Genomic DNA, 17,469 nt, shown 5'->3' with positions numbered 1-17,469 from the left:
TTCTTTTTGAACCACCTCCTTTATGGTTCGATTAAGTCTTCTTTGGGGTTGTACTACCGGCCTTGAGTCCTCCTCCAGTAAAATCTTATGCATGCAGATTGTAGGGCTTATGCCCTTGATATCATCGATTGTCCATCCCAAGGCTATCTTGTGAACTTTCAACACTTCAATCAGCTTTATTTCATCTTCCATGTTTAAGGAGGAATTAATGATCACTGGCAAGGTTTCTTCTTCTCCAAGGAATACATACTTGAGATGAGGAGGGAGGGGTTTTAATTCTTGCCTTGGCATTTCCTTTGTTTTGCCTTCAAAGGAGACTTCAGCTACTTTTTCTATGATAGCTCGTTCTACTTCTATTTCCTCTCCTTGTTCCTCCTGGTTGTTGGCTTCTAGTAGCTCCTCCACTACTTCTTCTATCATTTCCACTCTCATGTGATTTTCCTTCTCAAGATGATATTGCGTGGCCTTGAAGACATTGATGATCATTTTTTCATCATGCACCCTGAGGGTCATTTCACCTTTCTCTACATCAATGATGGCTCTTGCTGTTGTCAAGAAAGGTCATCCCAATATATATGAACTGTGTCCCTCTTCTTCCACGTCCAAAATGACAAAGTCAGTAGGGAAAATGAATTCTCCAATCTTCACCAATAAATTTTCTACAACTCTATTTGGTATCTTGAGTGATCTGTCAGCCATTTAAAGTGACATTCTGGTGGGTTTGACTTCCTCTATTGCAAGCTTTTTCATTAGTGAGAGGGGCATCAAATTGATGCTGGCTCCTAAGTCACAGAGAGCCTTTTCCAAGGTCATGTTGCCTATGGTGCAAGATATGATGAAACTTCCAAGATCTTTGAGTTTTGGTGGGAGATCTTTTTGAATCACTGCACTACACTCTCGTGTTAAGATCACTGTCTCCTTCTCATTCCAGCTTCTTTTCTTGTTGATAAGTTCCTTTAGAAATTTTCCATATAGAGGCATTTGCTCCAATGCTTCAGCAAGTGGGATGTTGATTCCAGCTTCTTAAAAACCTCCAGAAAATTGGAAAATTGTTAATCCTTGAGCTCTCTTTGCAATCTTTGAGGATATGGTAGAGGAGGGCTGTAATGTTTAACTTCCTTCCTCTGTTCTTGTGGGGGCTCTATCATGACTTGTTTTCCCTTCTATGAAGCTTGTGGCTCATCCTCTTTCTCCTTAGGACTTTGATGAATGAAAATTCTTATGCCGATATAGAAATTAACAATGCATCCAATCGTGAGTATAGTCTAACCGACATGCAAATATCGCATCAAACAATTCTAAAATCTAGGATTGAGAGTATTAGTCCTGGGTCGTCCTCCCTATGAATTGCCTTAGAATGCACATTATTGATTAGGAAGTCTTTTGTGATTTTGAGAGTTGGTGCGAGAATTCAAACTAATCAAAGGTAAACAACAATTGATTAAGATAAAGGCCTTGACTAAGGGTGAGTATTGGAAGTTCCATCATTGTAGTTTCCTTCAATTGTGATAAGAATTGATTGTTGCTTCACTTAGTTAACCCCCTAATAATGGAGGAAAGTCAAGTGAGTTTAACTAACTTGAGTCACAAGTCCTAGTCTAACCCTAGGGAAGTCTAGCTTTAGTGCACTCTATGTCAATTAGCAATTCTCAATTCCTAATCAACAATTAATATCCACTACTCAAGTGTCTCCAATAACTCAATCCCTAGGCCAAGTAAGAGAAATCTACTCCATAGCTAGGGTTGTCATTTTCACAAACAATTGGTAGGCAATCATAAAAGACATGGTGAAATTGAGAAAAAATAGTTGAATTAAAGCTATCTAATTCAAGCAATCATCAACAATCAAGCAATTGAATGAAATTCCTCAATTCATTAATCAAAGTTCAAAGTAACAAGATCACAAATCTAGATCTAAGTGAATGAATCAAAAGAACACTAATTGAGAGTAGAAGAAGAGTAGACCTACAACTTGTATCAAAGTAAAAGTGAATTAGCAATGGATCTCACCAAGAAATCAAAGGAGAGTTGCAATGGAGAAAGTAAAATTCTAAAGAGAAGTTGGAGTTTCTCTCTCTAAAAGCAAAATGTAACTAACTACCCAAAATATCTAAGAATGTTTAATATCCTCCCAATCCCCCTAATCATTGGTCTTCTTATGCTTTTTCCGCCAGAATTCTGCCCCAAAACAGGGCCTGCCTCTGCCTGAAATCGCTGGTCATGTTTTCTTCTTAAAAATCACGTACGGCCATCGGCGCGTGCGCACACAGCACGCGTACGCGTCCCTGGGGCTTTTGGCGATCCACGCGCAGGCATCTAGTGCGCGCGCACGTCTAAGGGTTTCTGGCCCAGCCATATAAATGCGCCGGCTTCTCGTTTCAGCTCCACTGCAATGGCTCTGAAGGTTCACATCCGCGCGTACACGTACGGTGTGCGTGCGCACCCATGCCCATGTTCAAAAACTCTAATTTTCCATGCTCCTTCCATTCATGCATGCTTCCTTCATCCCTCTTAGCCATTTTTGCCCTATAACTTCTGAAACCACTTAACAAATGGATCACGACATCGAATGGTAATAGGAGAGGATTACGATATATCAATTTTAATGAAAAAGAAGCATGTTTTCATCTATGAGGCAAAATTAGGAAAGGAACACAAAATTATGTAATTTTATATGAATAAGTGTGGATGATCATTGATAAAACCCTCAAAATCTATACATGATAAACCCTAAAAATGGGGTTTATCAACCTCCCCACACTTAAACTATAGCATGTCCTCATGCTAAAGGAAAGCAAAAGATCAAAGGATCACAAGAGAATGAGATTCATGGGATGCAATCTACTTACATGAATGCAACTAGGGTGTATGCTACTATCTACTTGGTCAAGAGCAATTCAATCTTCCTAGAACATATATATATATATATATATATGCACATAGGGAAAGATGATGGGCAATGTATGAACTCTACCAATTCTAGTCATCAAAGTGAAATATGCATAGCTTGCATGAAGAATGCTCGCGAGAGCTGGGAACAAGGGATTGAGCTTCGAACCCCTCACCGAAAGTGTTTGCACTCTATTCGCTCTGTGTATAGGGTTGATCACTCAATTCTCCTCTACTTCATGCTCCTCCAAAATTTGTTCTTCCTCTAATCAATCAACAATTATTTCATGCATGCATACATATATCATGAGGTCTTTTCTTAGGTTGTAATGGGGTTAGGGTTAAGGTAGGGTTATATATTTGGCTAAGTGGGCTAAAATTGAATCCTTTGATTAACTTATGCTCCCCACCTAACCTATATAACATCCTATACAATTGTGTACTAACCTAACTACCCATTCTTCATTCTTTTACATACTCATGCATTTACTTTTGATCATTATACATATGCATTGATTTGTCTTTAAGCCTTACTTTGGGGCATTTTGTCCCCTCTTTTCTTTTCTTTTCTTACTTTGTTTGTTTCTTCTCTCTTTCTTTTTTCATTATGCTTTTTTCTTCTCTTTTTGTTTTGTCTCTTCTTTTGTTTTCTCTTTTTCTTTTTTTTTTTATCAATGCATATGGTCTACACGTTTGGCCAACACATGAGTATGTATCTGATGGGAGGCAAAAGTCAGCCAATTAAGAAATCAATATAAAAATGCGTTGCGAGTATAGTTCTCAACCAGCTAAAATCCGCTCATCAATTTAGAAAGGTTGTCATAAAATTAGAATAAAAATACTGGGAGTATGAATCACAGGTCATCTCCCAACGAGTTGACAAAAAGGGTGCTATCTTATTAATCAGGGGTTTTCTGAGAAATTTGAGAGTTGAATGACAGAAAATAAATAATTATAAATTAAAAGGGAATTATATATTCTAATTAAAAAGCCTTGACTGGGGGAATGATTAATTGGAAGTTCCATCCTTGTTGGAATTCTCTCAAGTGTAGTATAAAGAGGTTGTTATTTTCACTTAGTTAACCCTTACTAAATAAAGGAAAGTCAAGTGATTGAGCTAACTCTTATTCGCAAATCCTAGTTCTCTCCCTTGGGAAGGTCTAGTGAACGATCTGATTCTTGCTAGTAAAGAATTTTTATAAAAATAATTGCGTTGTAAGTATAGTTTCTAAACCAGCAAAGAATCCTTTCGTACAAAAATTTTGGTTGTCACAAGTAACAAAACCCAATAAAATTTATAACCGAAGTATTCAAACCTCGGGTCGTCTCTCAAGGAATTGCAGGGAGGTGTATTTATTATTAGTTATGAGTTTTCTGGAAAATTTGGAGTTTGGGCGATGGGCACAGAAAATAAATAATTATAAATTAAAGTAATGAAAATTAACAAGAGGTTTTATGTAATTAAAATAAAAAGCCTTGACTAGGAGAATGATTAATTGGAAGTTCTATCCTTGTTGGATTTTCTCAAGTGTAGTATCAAAAGGTTATTGTTTTTACTTAGTTAACCCTTACTAAATAAAGGAAAGTCAAGCGATTGAGCTAACTCTTATTCGTAAATCCTAGTCCTCTCCCTTGGGAAGGTCTAGCGTTAGTAAATACAGAATTAGCAAACAACTTCTAATTTAACTAATCACTTGAGCATTCCAACTCAAGTGTCTCCTTTTAATCAACCCCCAAGTCAAGTCTACTCAAGTCTACTCTGCACATTTCTCCATGCGTGAGCCATGCGTGCGCGTCGATGCTTGCTGGTTATCTCCTTAGTTTCTTGTGTTCCTTCCATTTTTGCAAGCTTCCTCTCTATTCTCTAAGCCATTCCTACCCTATAAAGCCTAAAATACTTAACACACGGATCATGACATCGAATGGTATAAAGGAGAATTAAAATACACAAATTAAAGACTCTAGGAAGCAAGTTTTCAATTATGGAACAGAACTAGGGAGGAATTGTAAAATCATACAAATCATATGAATAAGTGGGCAAGGACTTAATGAAACCACTCAATTGAACACAAGCTAAACCATAAAATAGTGGTTTATCAACCTCCCCACACTTAAACATTAGCATGTCCTCATGCTTAGCTCAAGGAGATTAAAAGACTAAATAAGGGAAAGTAAGACTCATGCAATGCAATGCAACCTATGTGTATGAATGCAACTATATGCTAAGATGTTTCTATCTACTTGGTTAAAAGTAAATAAGTTCTTCAAGACAAACATAAATCAGATATCACTAATTAAAATCATACAGTAAAGACAAGTAAACTTGTAAGAAGACAGCTCATGAAAGTAGGGAACATAGAACCAAGCATTGAACCTCACTGATAGTATATGTGCACTCTAATCACTCAAGTGTATAGGGTAATCACTCTACTCTTCTCTAGTCATGCTTTTTAAACTTTGTTCTTCACCTAACCAATCAACAAGTATTTAATATACCAATGCAAACATCATGAGGTCTTTTCCAGGTTGTAATGGGGCTAAGGTAAAGGTGAGGGTATATATATGGCTAAGTGAGCTATAAATTGAATCTTTGAATAGCCTAAGCTTTCACCTATACACACACTCTATATACTTTGAAATTCATGCCTAGTTACTCAAAATTTCCACTTTTGCATGTTTCACATACTCATGCATCAACTTTTCTTTTAATTTTCATCACATGTGCATTGATCTTTTATTAAACTTAGCAATTGGGGTAATTTTGTCTCCTTATTTATTTATTTATTTAATTTATTTATTATTTTTTTTGGTTTTTTTTAAAGCATAAAAGTAAACATAACATTATCAATGCACATGGATTTTTAATTTTTTTCTGATCTCACAAGAGTAAGTACCCAAATTCCTAATATATTATCAGAGTAAAAACATAACATATTCTCTTATTAACCCATGTTCCCACAGTTTTCCCACACTTGATTGACACACAATCTCTATCTTAAGCTAACCAAAGATTTAATTTGGGGTATTTAATTATTTTTCCGCTTAAGGCTAGTGATGTAGTAAAATATAGAACAATTGGGGATTAAAAAGGCTCAAAGTGGCTAACAAGGATAATTTAAAGGGTAGGCTATTTGGGATAAGTGAGCTAATAGAATAATGGCCTCATTCATATGCATGCATATAACATATTAAACATTGGACATATAGAGTGGAACAAAATAAAAATTACAATCATAGAGAAGAAAACACACAAGAATAGAATATTATGGTTAAATAATGTAACCATGCAATTAAGCTCAATTCTCACAGGTTCTGTGTTCTTTAACTCAAAAACCATGTTCCAATTTACAGTCTTCAAACAAGTTTAACATAGATTTTTCAAATTTGTTAAGTTAGTGAAATTTTCAGAATAGAGTCTTGAAAAGAAACTTGTTATTTTTCAACCAAATAGAACATGCATGCAAACACCTATTACTATGAAAACTACCCTATCCTAACAAAAGAAAAATAACTTACTGGTGCTAAGAAAGAGTAGTTACCTCCGGAAGCCAGGTACTAACCGACCTCCCCACACTTAAAGCTTGGCGCCATCCTTGGTGCCATCAGTCAGGAACAAAGGGGGGCTGGTAACAGCATCTCCACAGTCGGGGTTGTCATGGCTTCCTGTGCCGGTGGATGAAATGGAGTCCGGAGTGTCTGGTTTTTCTTCAGGTGGGTGGTTACCAATAATCAGCTCCTTGAGGTATGTAAATTGGCACTTGTTACGGCACTCTATTCGCTCTGTCTACCGGTCAAGCCGGTCCAACCTCTGAAGTATCTGTAGGAGCAGCTGATTTGTTGAAGGTGCTTGTGATGTGGAAGGAGAAAGGGTGTCTCTGGCCGGGTTTGCAGTCCGGCTGATAGTGGCTACTTGAGGTCTGATGTACTTCCCATTGGGGACAGTCTGATCATCACGCGGAAGTATGGTCTTGGTGTCCCCAGCTCTGTAGGAGACTCCGACTGCTGAGACTAGATATGAAACTAAGGCGGGAAAGGGTAGGTTGCCCACAATCTGTACGTGTCCCATGGCATCCCGGAGGTGTCTTGGTAGGTTGAGAGGCTGTTCTGTAAGGACACACCAGAGAAGAACAGCCATATCTGCAGTGAAGGAGGACTCGTGAGTGCTCAAAAAGACGTAGTGGGACATAATTTGTGCCCACACGCGAGCCTCCAAGGTGAGTGGTGAAGCCAATATTCTCTTAGGTAGGGATCGATGGTATCCATAGATCCATCTACTGCCAGGTTGTGCGATAACTCTGAGGACGGTGTCCCAGTCAAATTGGTATGTCTGGCGTTTGAAGGAGGCTTCTTGGAATGCGTCCAATTCTTCTGGAGCAAGGGGAAGATCTAAAGCTCGTTGAATAGCCTCTTCAGTTATGGGGACTTGCTTCTGACGGACAAAGACAGACTGCAGGATTGGCATGTGGAAATTGGAGTAGAATTCAACTACCCATGAAAGATTAACCTGTCGTGGCTGTTTCTGTAAGAATCCCCATTGTTTGCTTTCATTGTGGGGCTCAACAAACTCAACAATGTAGGTCGGGAGGATTAGTAGGTGCTCATTATTATAGTTCCGCTCAGCCAGGATGGGGAACATCTGCTCACAGTAGCGGTTAGCGAACCGCACAGTGTCCTTTGCTAGAAAGGCTTTCTCTTTTTCATCAACCTTGATGATCCTCTTGACTCGCTTTATTGAGGGCTTTACTGATGTTGAAGATGGTTCCACAGTTGGTGCTCTTTATGTTCCTTTCCTTGCCGGTGGTTTGAGAGTAGCTTTCTCTTTACCCTTCTTAGTGGCCATCCTGAAAAGGGAAAAGGAAAGTAACATTTAAAGCTAAGGGTTAGAGCAAGGAAGGGACGGTACAAGTGATAATCAATGCCAAGATAAAGAAGGATGTCGTTAACACATGGTCGCGAATACATGTGCTAAGTTCATCAATGGGAATATAGCAAGTGCATGTTATGGCAAGTAGATGCAAGATGTTTATTAGCATGCCGGCAAAGGCATGAGTGGCATATATCAAGCATCAATAACTTAAATGTATTATCACTCGTAACAAACTAGCCATCACATTTGCATTGACAATTATATTCAATTAATAAAATATTTAAGGAGTTTTGTGAAAAACAGGCATTAGAGTAGAATGATAGAATAATTAAAATGCACAATGCCATACGGGTTTTTTCACAAACACTTAGCATGCATGGTAAATGTGTTATTGAAAGTATTGAATTTGAACATACAAACAACCCTAAGAATTAATATTAATTGTCAAAGAATGCCTCAATATATCCACAAGCAAAATATAGAAGAAAACAATCACCCAATTAAATTTCTAACACCAATTAAAAGGATGTAAAAAGAAAAAGAAAGACTAAGAAAACATAGATTATGAAATTAAGAAGAAAAAGAAGAAGGGAATAAAAATTAAAGTAATAATGGAAGAGTAAAAAGTGAAAGAAGAAAAGAACCTTGATGAAGAAGATGAAGAGGGAGGGAGAAAGTAGTAGAAAGTAAGAAAGAATAAAGAAGAAAGAGGGAAGAAGAAAGAAGAAAGAATGATAAGAGAAATATAAGTAGGATTGGGGAAAAAAAGATAAGAATTCTGGCGTTGATCTAGGTAAACTGTGCATCGCAAACGACGCGTGCGCGTGGGGCATGCGTTCGCGTGGATCGATCTAATTTCAACCGACGCGTGCGCGTCAGGGACGCGTATGCGTGACATGGGTTGTGTGTTTGGCGCGGAGGCAGCCTCGCGCACGCACAACTCTCTGTTTCAATACGCACATTGCCAAAATTTAGGGCAACGCGTGCGCCTCATGGACGCTCACGCGTGAATGGCCTGCATTGGAAAAATGACGCGTATGCGTGATGGGGTTTATGCTTCTAGTATAATTCCAGCCCCACATCATCATAACTCTCTGGCCATACACTCATTTACGCTGATTTGCAGGGCCACGCGTACGTGTGGGTGACGCGCACGTGTGGAGGGCTGATTTTGTAAGCGACGTGGTGCACGAAATTGGAAATCACAATTCTTCACAAATTCGCACAACTAACCAGCAAGTGCACTGGGTCGTCCAAGTAATACCTTACGTGAGTAAGGGTCGATCCCACGGAGATTGTTGGCTTGAAGCAATCTATGGTTATCTTGTAACTCTTAGTCAGGAAAATAATAAAATAATTCACTTATCAAATTTGATTGCAAGGAATAAAAGGGCAGAACATAAATTATACTTGTATGCAATGATGGAGAATATGTTGGAGTTTTAGAGATGCTTTGTCTTCTGAAATTCTGCTTTCCTCTATTTCTGATTCACGCATGCACGTCCTCTTATGGCAAGCTGTGTGTTGGTGGATCACCGTTGTCAATGGCTACCATCCATCCTTCCAGTGAAAAAGGGTCCAGGTGCGCTGTCACCGCACGGCTAATCATCTGCAGGTTCTCGATAGTACCGGAATAGGATTTACTATCCTTTTGCGTCTGTCACTACGCCCAGCACTCGTGAGTTTGTAGCTTGTCACAGTTATTCAATGCTTGAATCCTACTCGGAATACCACAGACAAGGTTTAGACTTTCTGGATTCTCTTGAATGCTGCCATCAATCTAGCTTATACCACGAAGATTCTGATTAAGAGATCCAAGAGATATTCATTCATTCTATGGTGAACGGAAGTGATTGTCAGGCACGCGTTCGTGGGGGAATGATGATGATTGTCATGTTCATCACATTCATGTTGAAGTACGAATGGATATCTTAGATAGGAACACACATGTTTGAATAGAAAACAGAAATACTTGCATTAATTCATCAGGACACAGCAGAGCTCCTCACCCCCAACAATGGAGTTTAGAGACTCATGCCGTCAAAGATTACAAAGTTCAGATCTAAAAATGTCATGAGAGATCCAAAATAAGTCTCTAAAAGTTGTTTAAATACTAGACTAGTAAACTAGGTTTACAGAAAATGAGTAAACTAAGATGGATAGTGCAGAAATCCACTTCTGGGGCCCACTTGGTGTGTGCTGGGGCTGAGACTTAAGCTAATCACGTGCATAGGGCTGTGTTGGGCATTCAACGCCAGCTTTGGATCCTTTTCTGGCGTTGAACTCCAACTTGCAACTTGTTTCTGGCGCTGGATGCCAGACTACAACATGGAACTGGCGTTGAAAACCAGTTTACGTCATCTATCCTTGAGCAAAGTCTGGACTATTATATATTGCTGGAAATCCCTGGATGTCAACTTTCCAACGCAATTGGAAGCGCGCCATTTGGACTCCTGTAGCTTCAGAAATTTCATTCCGAGTGCAGAGAGGTCAAAATCCAACAACATCAGCAGTCCTTTTTCAGCCTCAATAAGATTTTTGCTCAGCTCCCTCAATTTCAGCCAGAAAATAACTGAAATTACAGAAAAATATACAAACTCATAGTAAAGTCCAGAAATATGAATTTTGCGTAGAAAATAATGAAAATAAACTAAAAACTAACTAAAACATACTAAAAACTATATGAAATTAACCCCAAAAAGCGTATAAAATATCCGCTCATCACAACACCAAACTTAAACTGTTGCTTGTCCCCATGCAACTAGATAAATAAAATAGAATATTAATAAGTCAAGAAGCAATAATGTCTCAGAGTTTTTGAGTGAAGCTCAGATTCTAATTAGATGAGCGGGACTAGTAGCTTTTTGCTTCCGAACAGTTTTGGCACCTCACTTTATCCATTGAAGCTCAGAGTGATTGCCATCTTTAGGAACTTAGAATTCAGATAGTGTTATTGATTCTCCTATTTCAGTATGATGATTCTTGAACATAGCTACTTTATAAGTCTTGGTCGTGGCCCTAAGCACTTTGTTTTCCAGTATTACCACCGGATACATAAATGCCACAGACACATAATTGGGTGAACCTTTTTAGATTGTGACTCAACTTTGCTAAAGTCCCCAATTAGAGGTGTCCAGAGTTCTTAAGCACACTCTTCTTTTTGCTTTGGACCTTGACTTTAACCGCTCAGTCTCAAGTTTTCACTTGACACCTTCACGCCACAAGCACATGGTTAGGGACAGCTTGGTTTAGCCGCTTAGGCCATGATTTTATTCCTCTAGGCCCTCCTATCCACTGATGCTCAAAGCCTTGGATCCTTTTCATTACCCTTGCCTTTTGGTTTTAAGGGCTATTGGCTTTTTGCTCTTGCCTTTTGGTTTTAAGAGCTTTGGCTTTTTTTGCTTGCTTTCTCTTTTTCTTTCTCTATATTTTTTTTTTTCTGCAAGCTTTGTTCTTTGCTGCTTTTTCTTGCTTCAAGAATCATTTTTATGATTTTTCAGATTATCAATAACATGTCTCATGTTCATCATTCTTTCAAGAGCCAACATATTTAACAGTCTTAAACATCAAATTCAAAAGACATATGCACTGTTCAAGCATTCATTCAGAAGACAGAAAGCATTGCCACCACATGTAAATAATTAGAATTTTTTTCTTGTTAAAAACTCGAAATTTATTGCCTCTTATTCTAAAGATCTACTATTTTATTCATGTTTGCTGATGATGAGAAAAATAAATTATAACTTAATTGAAATTAAGATCAAAATAGGTATGCTGATTAATACTACTTATATCTACTTTCTAAGGTAAACTCCTATAATGACAACTATCACAGAGTTAAAGCAAAAATTAGAATTTAACAACCTTTGTTCTGGGAAGTGGATGTTCCTCTAATCTGCGGGGTGCTTGGTCCTTCAAGAGATAATTTCTGGCACTTCAATTCCCTTAAATCACGCCCTTGCTCCTCCTGTTCTTTAAGCAAATAGCAAAGAATGCTACTTTGTTCCTTCTGTTCTTTCTTTATTTGTTCCATAGCTTCTTGCATCTTGGTAATAGATGTTTCAAGATACTCCCAGTATTCAGATTGAGGGATTTCTGGGAGAAATTCCTGTGTTTTCTTTTTGATGGGGTCATCCTGTGCTTGTTGTTTTTCCATTGATGCTTTGGTGATTGACCACTCAACTGAGATATACTCAGTTATTCCCATCCTTACTCCAGCGTCCTTGCAGAGTATAGAAACAAGCTTGGATAAGCCAACCTGGCATCTTTGGAATTTTTGTTTGCAATTTTGTAGAATTCAGTTGAAATCAGTTGATGAACTTCCACCTCTTTTCCCATCATGATGCAATGGATCATCACTGCTCTTCTAATAGTGACTTCAGAACGGTTGCTAGTGGGCAGCAGAGAATGCCCAATGAAGTCCAGCCATCCTCTGGCGATTGGTTTGAGATCTTCTCTTTTGAGTTGATTTGGGACACCCTTCGTGCTGGTGGTCCACCTGGCTCCAGGGATACATATATCCTCTGGAATCTTATCCAGGCCCTTGTCTGTTCTCATCATTCTCCTATTGAAGGAGTCTGGATCATCTTTTAGCTAAGGTAGCTTTAAGATCTCCCTGATCTTGTCAGGGTGGGTATGAACAATCTTTCCTCTGACCAAGGTCCGATAGTCATAAATAGCAGATCCAGATAGTCTTTGCCTGTCTGTTTGCCACATATTAGCATAGAACTCCTGGACCATATTCCTTCCTACTTTCGTTTCAGGATTAGCTAGGATCTCCCAGTTCCTGATTCGGATTTGCTCCTGGATCTCCGGATATTCATCTTCTTTCAGATCGAATCTAACTTCCGGGATCACTGATCTTAGACCCATTATTTTGTAATAATGGTCTGAATGTTCTTTAGTTAAGAACTTCCCTTGATTCCAAAGTGGTTTTGGAACGCTCTCTTTCTTGCTTCTTGGAGTGGGTTGTTTTCCTTTAGGAGCCATGATCTTAGTGATCACGGATAGGCACACCAAACTTAGAGGTTTGCTTGTCCTCAAGCAAGAAAAGAAAGGAGAGGGAGAGAAGGAGAGCTAGGTGGAATTGTGGATGGGAGGGGAGGGAGGCCGAACCCATATTTAAAGGGAGAGGGGGGTGGGTTTTTTCGAAAATACAAAGAAAGATAAGATAGAAGATATGATTTAAAATTATAAAGATATGAAAGATATTTAAAAAAGATAGATTTGGATTTTTGAAAAAGATAGTATGGAGATTTGAAAAAGATATTGATTAGTTGAAAAGATTTTTGAATGAAAAGAGATAGATTTGTTTTGAAAATTTTGAAAAAGAGTTGAATTGGATAAAAAAGGATTTGTGCTTATGGATTAAGATACATTTGATATTTTTAAAATAGGGTTTTTAGAAATTAGGGATTTTAGAAATCAGGGTTCTTAACATGTTTATGCAAGAAATCATGAATTGAAACATGAAAATTAAATTTAGAATGAAAAATATGAAGTAAAAACGAATTCACCTCCTCCCCACCATCCTGGCATTTGAACGCCCAAACGCTGCATGTTTTGGGCGTTCAACGCCCAAATGCTGCCTCTCCTGGGCGTTCAACGCCCAGCTGTTGCTTCTTTCTGGCATTGAACGCCAGGAACTCCTTTGTCACTGGGCGTTTTTCTGAACACCCAGGACGCTGTAAATCTGGCGTTAAACGCCTAGAAGGAGCTTCTTTCTGGCGTTCAACGCCCAGAAGATGCTTCTTTCTGGCGTTTAACGCCCAAATGGCTATCCTTACTGGCGTTCAACGCCCAGTGGATGCTTCTTTTGGGTGTTGAACGCCCAAAACAGACTCTTACTGGCGTTTTCTTGCCAGTGAGCTCTTTTTCTCTTTTTTGTGTGCAGAATCCTTCTGTAACCCTGTGAACTTATACAATTGACTCTTTACCTTAGTATCAGTGAACTTTATATAAACAAATAAAATCAAGAATAGGGCAAAATGCTTAGAGGAAGTGATGCCCCTTGGCTGGGTTGCCTCCCAGCAAGCGCTTCTTTATTGTCTTTAGCTGGACCTTGCTGAGCTTTTAATCTAGCTTCAGCCTTGAGCACTCTTGCTCAACATTGCCTTCAAGATAGTGCTTGATTCTCTGTCCATTAACAATGAACTTCTTGTCAGAATCAATATCTTGAAGCTCCACATAACCATATGGTGATACACTTGTAATCACATATGGTCCCCTCCACCGGGACTTCAGTTTCCCGGGGAATAGCCTGAGCCTAGAGTTAAACAACAGAACCTTTTGTCCTGGTTTAAAGATTCTAGATGACAGCTTTCTGTCATGCCATTTTTTTTATTTTTCTTTATAAAGCTTGGCATTTACGAAAGTAGTGAATCTGAATTCCTCTAGCTCATTTAGCTGGAGCAATCTTTTTTCTCTCCAGCTAATTTGGCATCAAAGTTTAGGAATCTGGTTGCCCAGAAGGCTTTATGTTCCAGTTCCACGGGCAGGTAGCATGCCTTACCATACACAAGTTGGTATGGAGAGGTCCCTATGGAGTCTTGAATGCTGTTCTGTAAGCCCACAGAGCATCATCCAAGCTTCGTGCCCAATCCTTTCTACGGGTACTTACAGTCCGTTCCAGGATTCTTTTTAGTTCTCTGTTAGAGACTTCAGCTTGCCCATTTGTCTGTGGATGATATGGAGTCGCCACCTTGTGGCAAATCCCATACCGGACCATGGCAGAATAAAGCTGTTTGTTGCAGAAGTGAGTGCCCCCATCACTGATTAGTACCCTGGGGACACCAAACCTGCTGAATATATGTTTCTGGAGGAATTTCAGCACTGTTTTAGTATCATTGGTGGGTGTGGCAATGGCCTCAACCCATTTTGATACATAGTCAACTGCCACCAGAATATAAGTGTTTGAGTATGATGGTGGGAAAGGCCCCATAAAATCAATACCCCATACATCAAACAACTCGATCTCTAAGATTCCTTGTTGAGGCATGGCGTAACTGTGAGGCAAATTACCAGCTCTCTGGCAACTGTCACAGTTACGTACAAACTCTCGGGAATTTCTGTAGAGTGTAGGCCAGTAGAAGCCACATTGGAGGACCTTGGTGGCTGTTCGCTCACCTCCGAAATGACCTCCATATTGTGACCCATGGCAATGCCATAAGATCCTTTGTGCTTCTTCTTTAGGCACACACCTACGAATTATGCCGTCTGCACATCTCTTAAAGAGATAGGGTTCATCCCACAAGTAGTACTTTGCATCAGTAATTAATTTTTTCTTTTGTTGCCTGCTATACTCCTTGGGAATGAACCTTGCAGCTTTGTAGTTTGCAATGTCTGTAAACCATGGTGTTTCCTGAATGGCAAACAAATGCTCATCCGGAAAGGTCTCAGAGATCTCAAGAGAGGGGAATGACGTCCCTTCTGTTGGCTCTATCCGGGACAGATGATCAGCCACTTGGTTCTCTGTCTCTTTTCTGTCTCTTATTTCTATATCAAACTCTTGCAGAAGCAACACCCATCTTATGAGCCTGGGTTTTGAATCCTGCTTTGTGAGTAGATATTTAAGAGCAGCATGGTCAGTATACACAATCACCTTTGATCCTACCAAGTATGATCTAAACTTGTCAATGGCATAAACCACTGCAAGCAATTCTTTTTCTGTGGTTGTGTAATTTTTTTGGGCATCATTTAAAATGCGGCTAGCATAATAAATGACATGCAGAAGCTTGTCATGCCTCTGCCCCAGTACTGCACCAATGGCGTGATCACTGGCATCACACATTAGCTCAAATGGTAATGTCCAGTCTGGTGCAGAAATAACTGGTGCTGTGACCAGCTTGGCTTTCAGCGTTTCAAACGCCTGCAGACACTCTGTGTCAAACACAAATGGCGTGTCAGCAGCTAGCAGATTGCTCAGAGGTTTTGCGATTTTTGAAAAATCCTTTATAAACCTCCTATAGAATCCTGCATGCCCCAGAAAGCTTCTGATTGCCCTAACATTGGCAGGTGGTGGTAATTTTTTAATTACCTCTATTTTTGCTTGATCCACCTCTATTCCCTTGTTTGAAATTTTATGCCCAAGGACAATCCCTTCAGTCACCATAAAGTGACATTTTTCCCAGTTTAAAACCAGGTTGGTCTCTTGGCATCTTTTCAGAACTAGTTTCAGGTGATCAAGACAGGAGTTGAATGAGTCTCCATATACTGAGAAGTCATCCATGAAGACTTCCAGAAATTTTTCCACCATATCAGAGAAAATAGAGAGCATGCATCTCTGGAAGGTTGCAGGCGCATTACACAGCCCAAATGGCATCCTTCTATAAGCAAACACTCCAGATGGACATGTGAATGCTATTTTCTCTTGATCCTGGGGATCTATTGCAATCTGGTTATAGCCTGAGTAGCCATCCAAAAAGCAGTAATAATCATGACCTGCCAATCTTTCTAGCATCTGGTCTATGAATGGTAAAGGAAAATGATCCTTTATGGTGGCTGTATTGAGCCTTCTGTAGTCAATACACATGCGCCACCCTGTAACTGTTCTTGTAGGAACCAGTTCATTCTTTTCATTATGAACCACTGTCATGCCTCCCTTTTTGGGGATAACTTGAACAGGGCTCACCCAGGGGCTATCAGAAATAGGATAAATAATCCCAGCCTCCAGTAATTTGGTGACCTCTTTCTGCACCACTTCCTTCATGGCTGGATTTAGCCGCCTCTGTGGTTGAACCACTGGTATAGCATTATCCTCCAATAAGATTTTGTGCATGCATCTAGCTAGGCTTATGCCCTTAAGGTCACCTATGGACCACCCAAGAGCTGTCTTGTGTGTCCTTAGCACTTGAATAAGTGCTTTCTCTTCCTGTGGATTTAAAGCAGAGCTTTGATCACTGGAAAAGTGTCACCTTCTCCCAGAAATGCATATTTCAGGGATGGTGGTAATGGTTTGAGCTCGGATTTAGGAGGTTTTTCCTCTTCCAGAGGAAATTTCAGAGGCTCTTTCATTTCCTCTGAATCCTCCAAATTAGGCTGAACATCTTTAAAGATGTCTTCCAACTCTGATTCGAGACTCACAGCCATGTTGATCTCTTCTACCAAAGAGTCAATAAGATTAACTTTCATGCAGTCTTTTGATGTGTCTGGATGCTGCATGGCTTTGACAGCATTCAACTTAAACTCATCATCATTGACTCTCAGGGTTATTTCCCCCTGTTGGACATCAATGAGAGTTCGTCCAGTTGCTAGGAAGGGTCTTCCTAGAATGAGAGTGGCACTCTTGTGCTCCTCCATTTCCAGCACTACAAAGTCAGTGGGAAAGGCGAATGGCCCAACTCTAACAATCTTGTCTTCAATCACGCCTGATGGGTATTTAATGGAGCCATCAGCAAGTTGGAGACATATCTGGGTTGGTTTAACTTCTTCAGTTAAACCAAGCTTTCTGATAGTGGATGCAGGTATTAGGTTGATGCTTGCCCCAAGATCACATAAAGCTGTCTTGGTGCAATTACCTTCTAATGTGCATGGTATCAGAAAACTCCCAGGGTCTTTAAGCTTTTTAGGAAAGCTTTTCAGAATGACTGCACTGCATTCTTCAGTGAGGAAAAATCTTTCAGTTTCTCTCCAATCCTTCTTATGACTCAAGATCTCTTTCATGAACTTGGCATAAGATGGTATTTGCTCAAGTGCCTCTGCAAATGGAATCTTTA

The sequence above is a fragment of the Arachis ipaensis genome, chromosome B7 (assembly GCF_059453495.1).
Source record: "Arachis ipaensis isolate K30076 ecotype BB chromosome B7, ASM5945349v1, whole genome shotgun sequence".
NCBI classification, from domain to species: domain Eukaryota; kingdom Viridiplantae; phylum Streptophyta; class Magnoliopsida; order Fabales; family Fabaceae; genus Arachis; species Arachis ipaensis.
The sequence above is the reverse complement of the archived record's forward strand: the minus strand, read 5'-3'. Positions refer to the sequence as shown.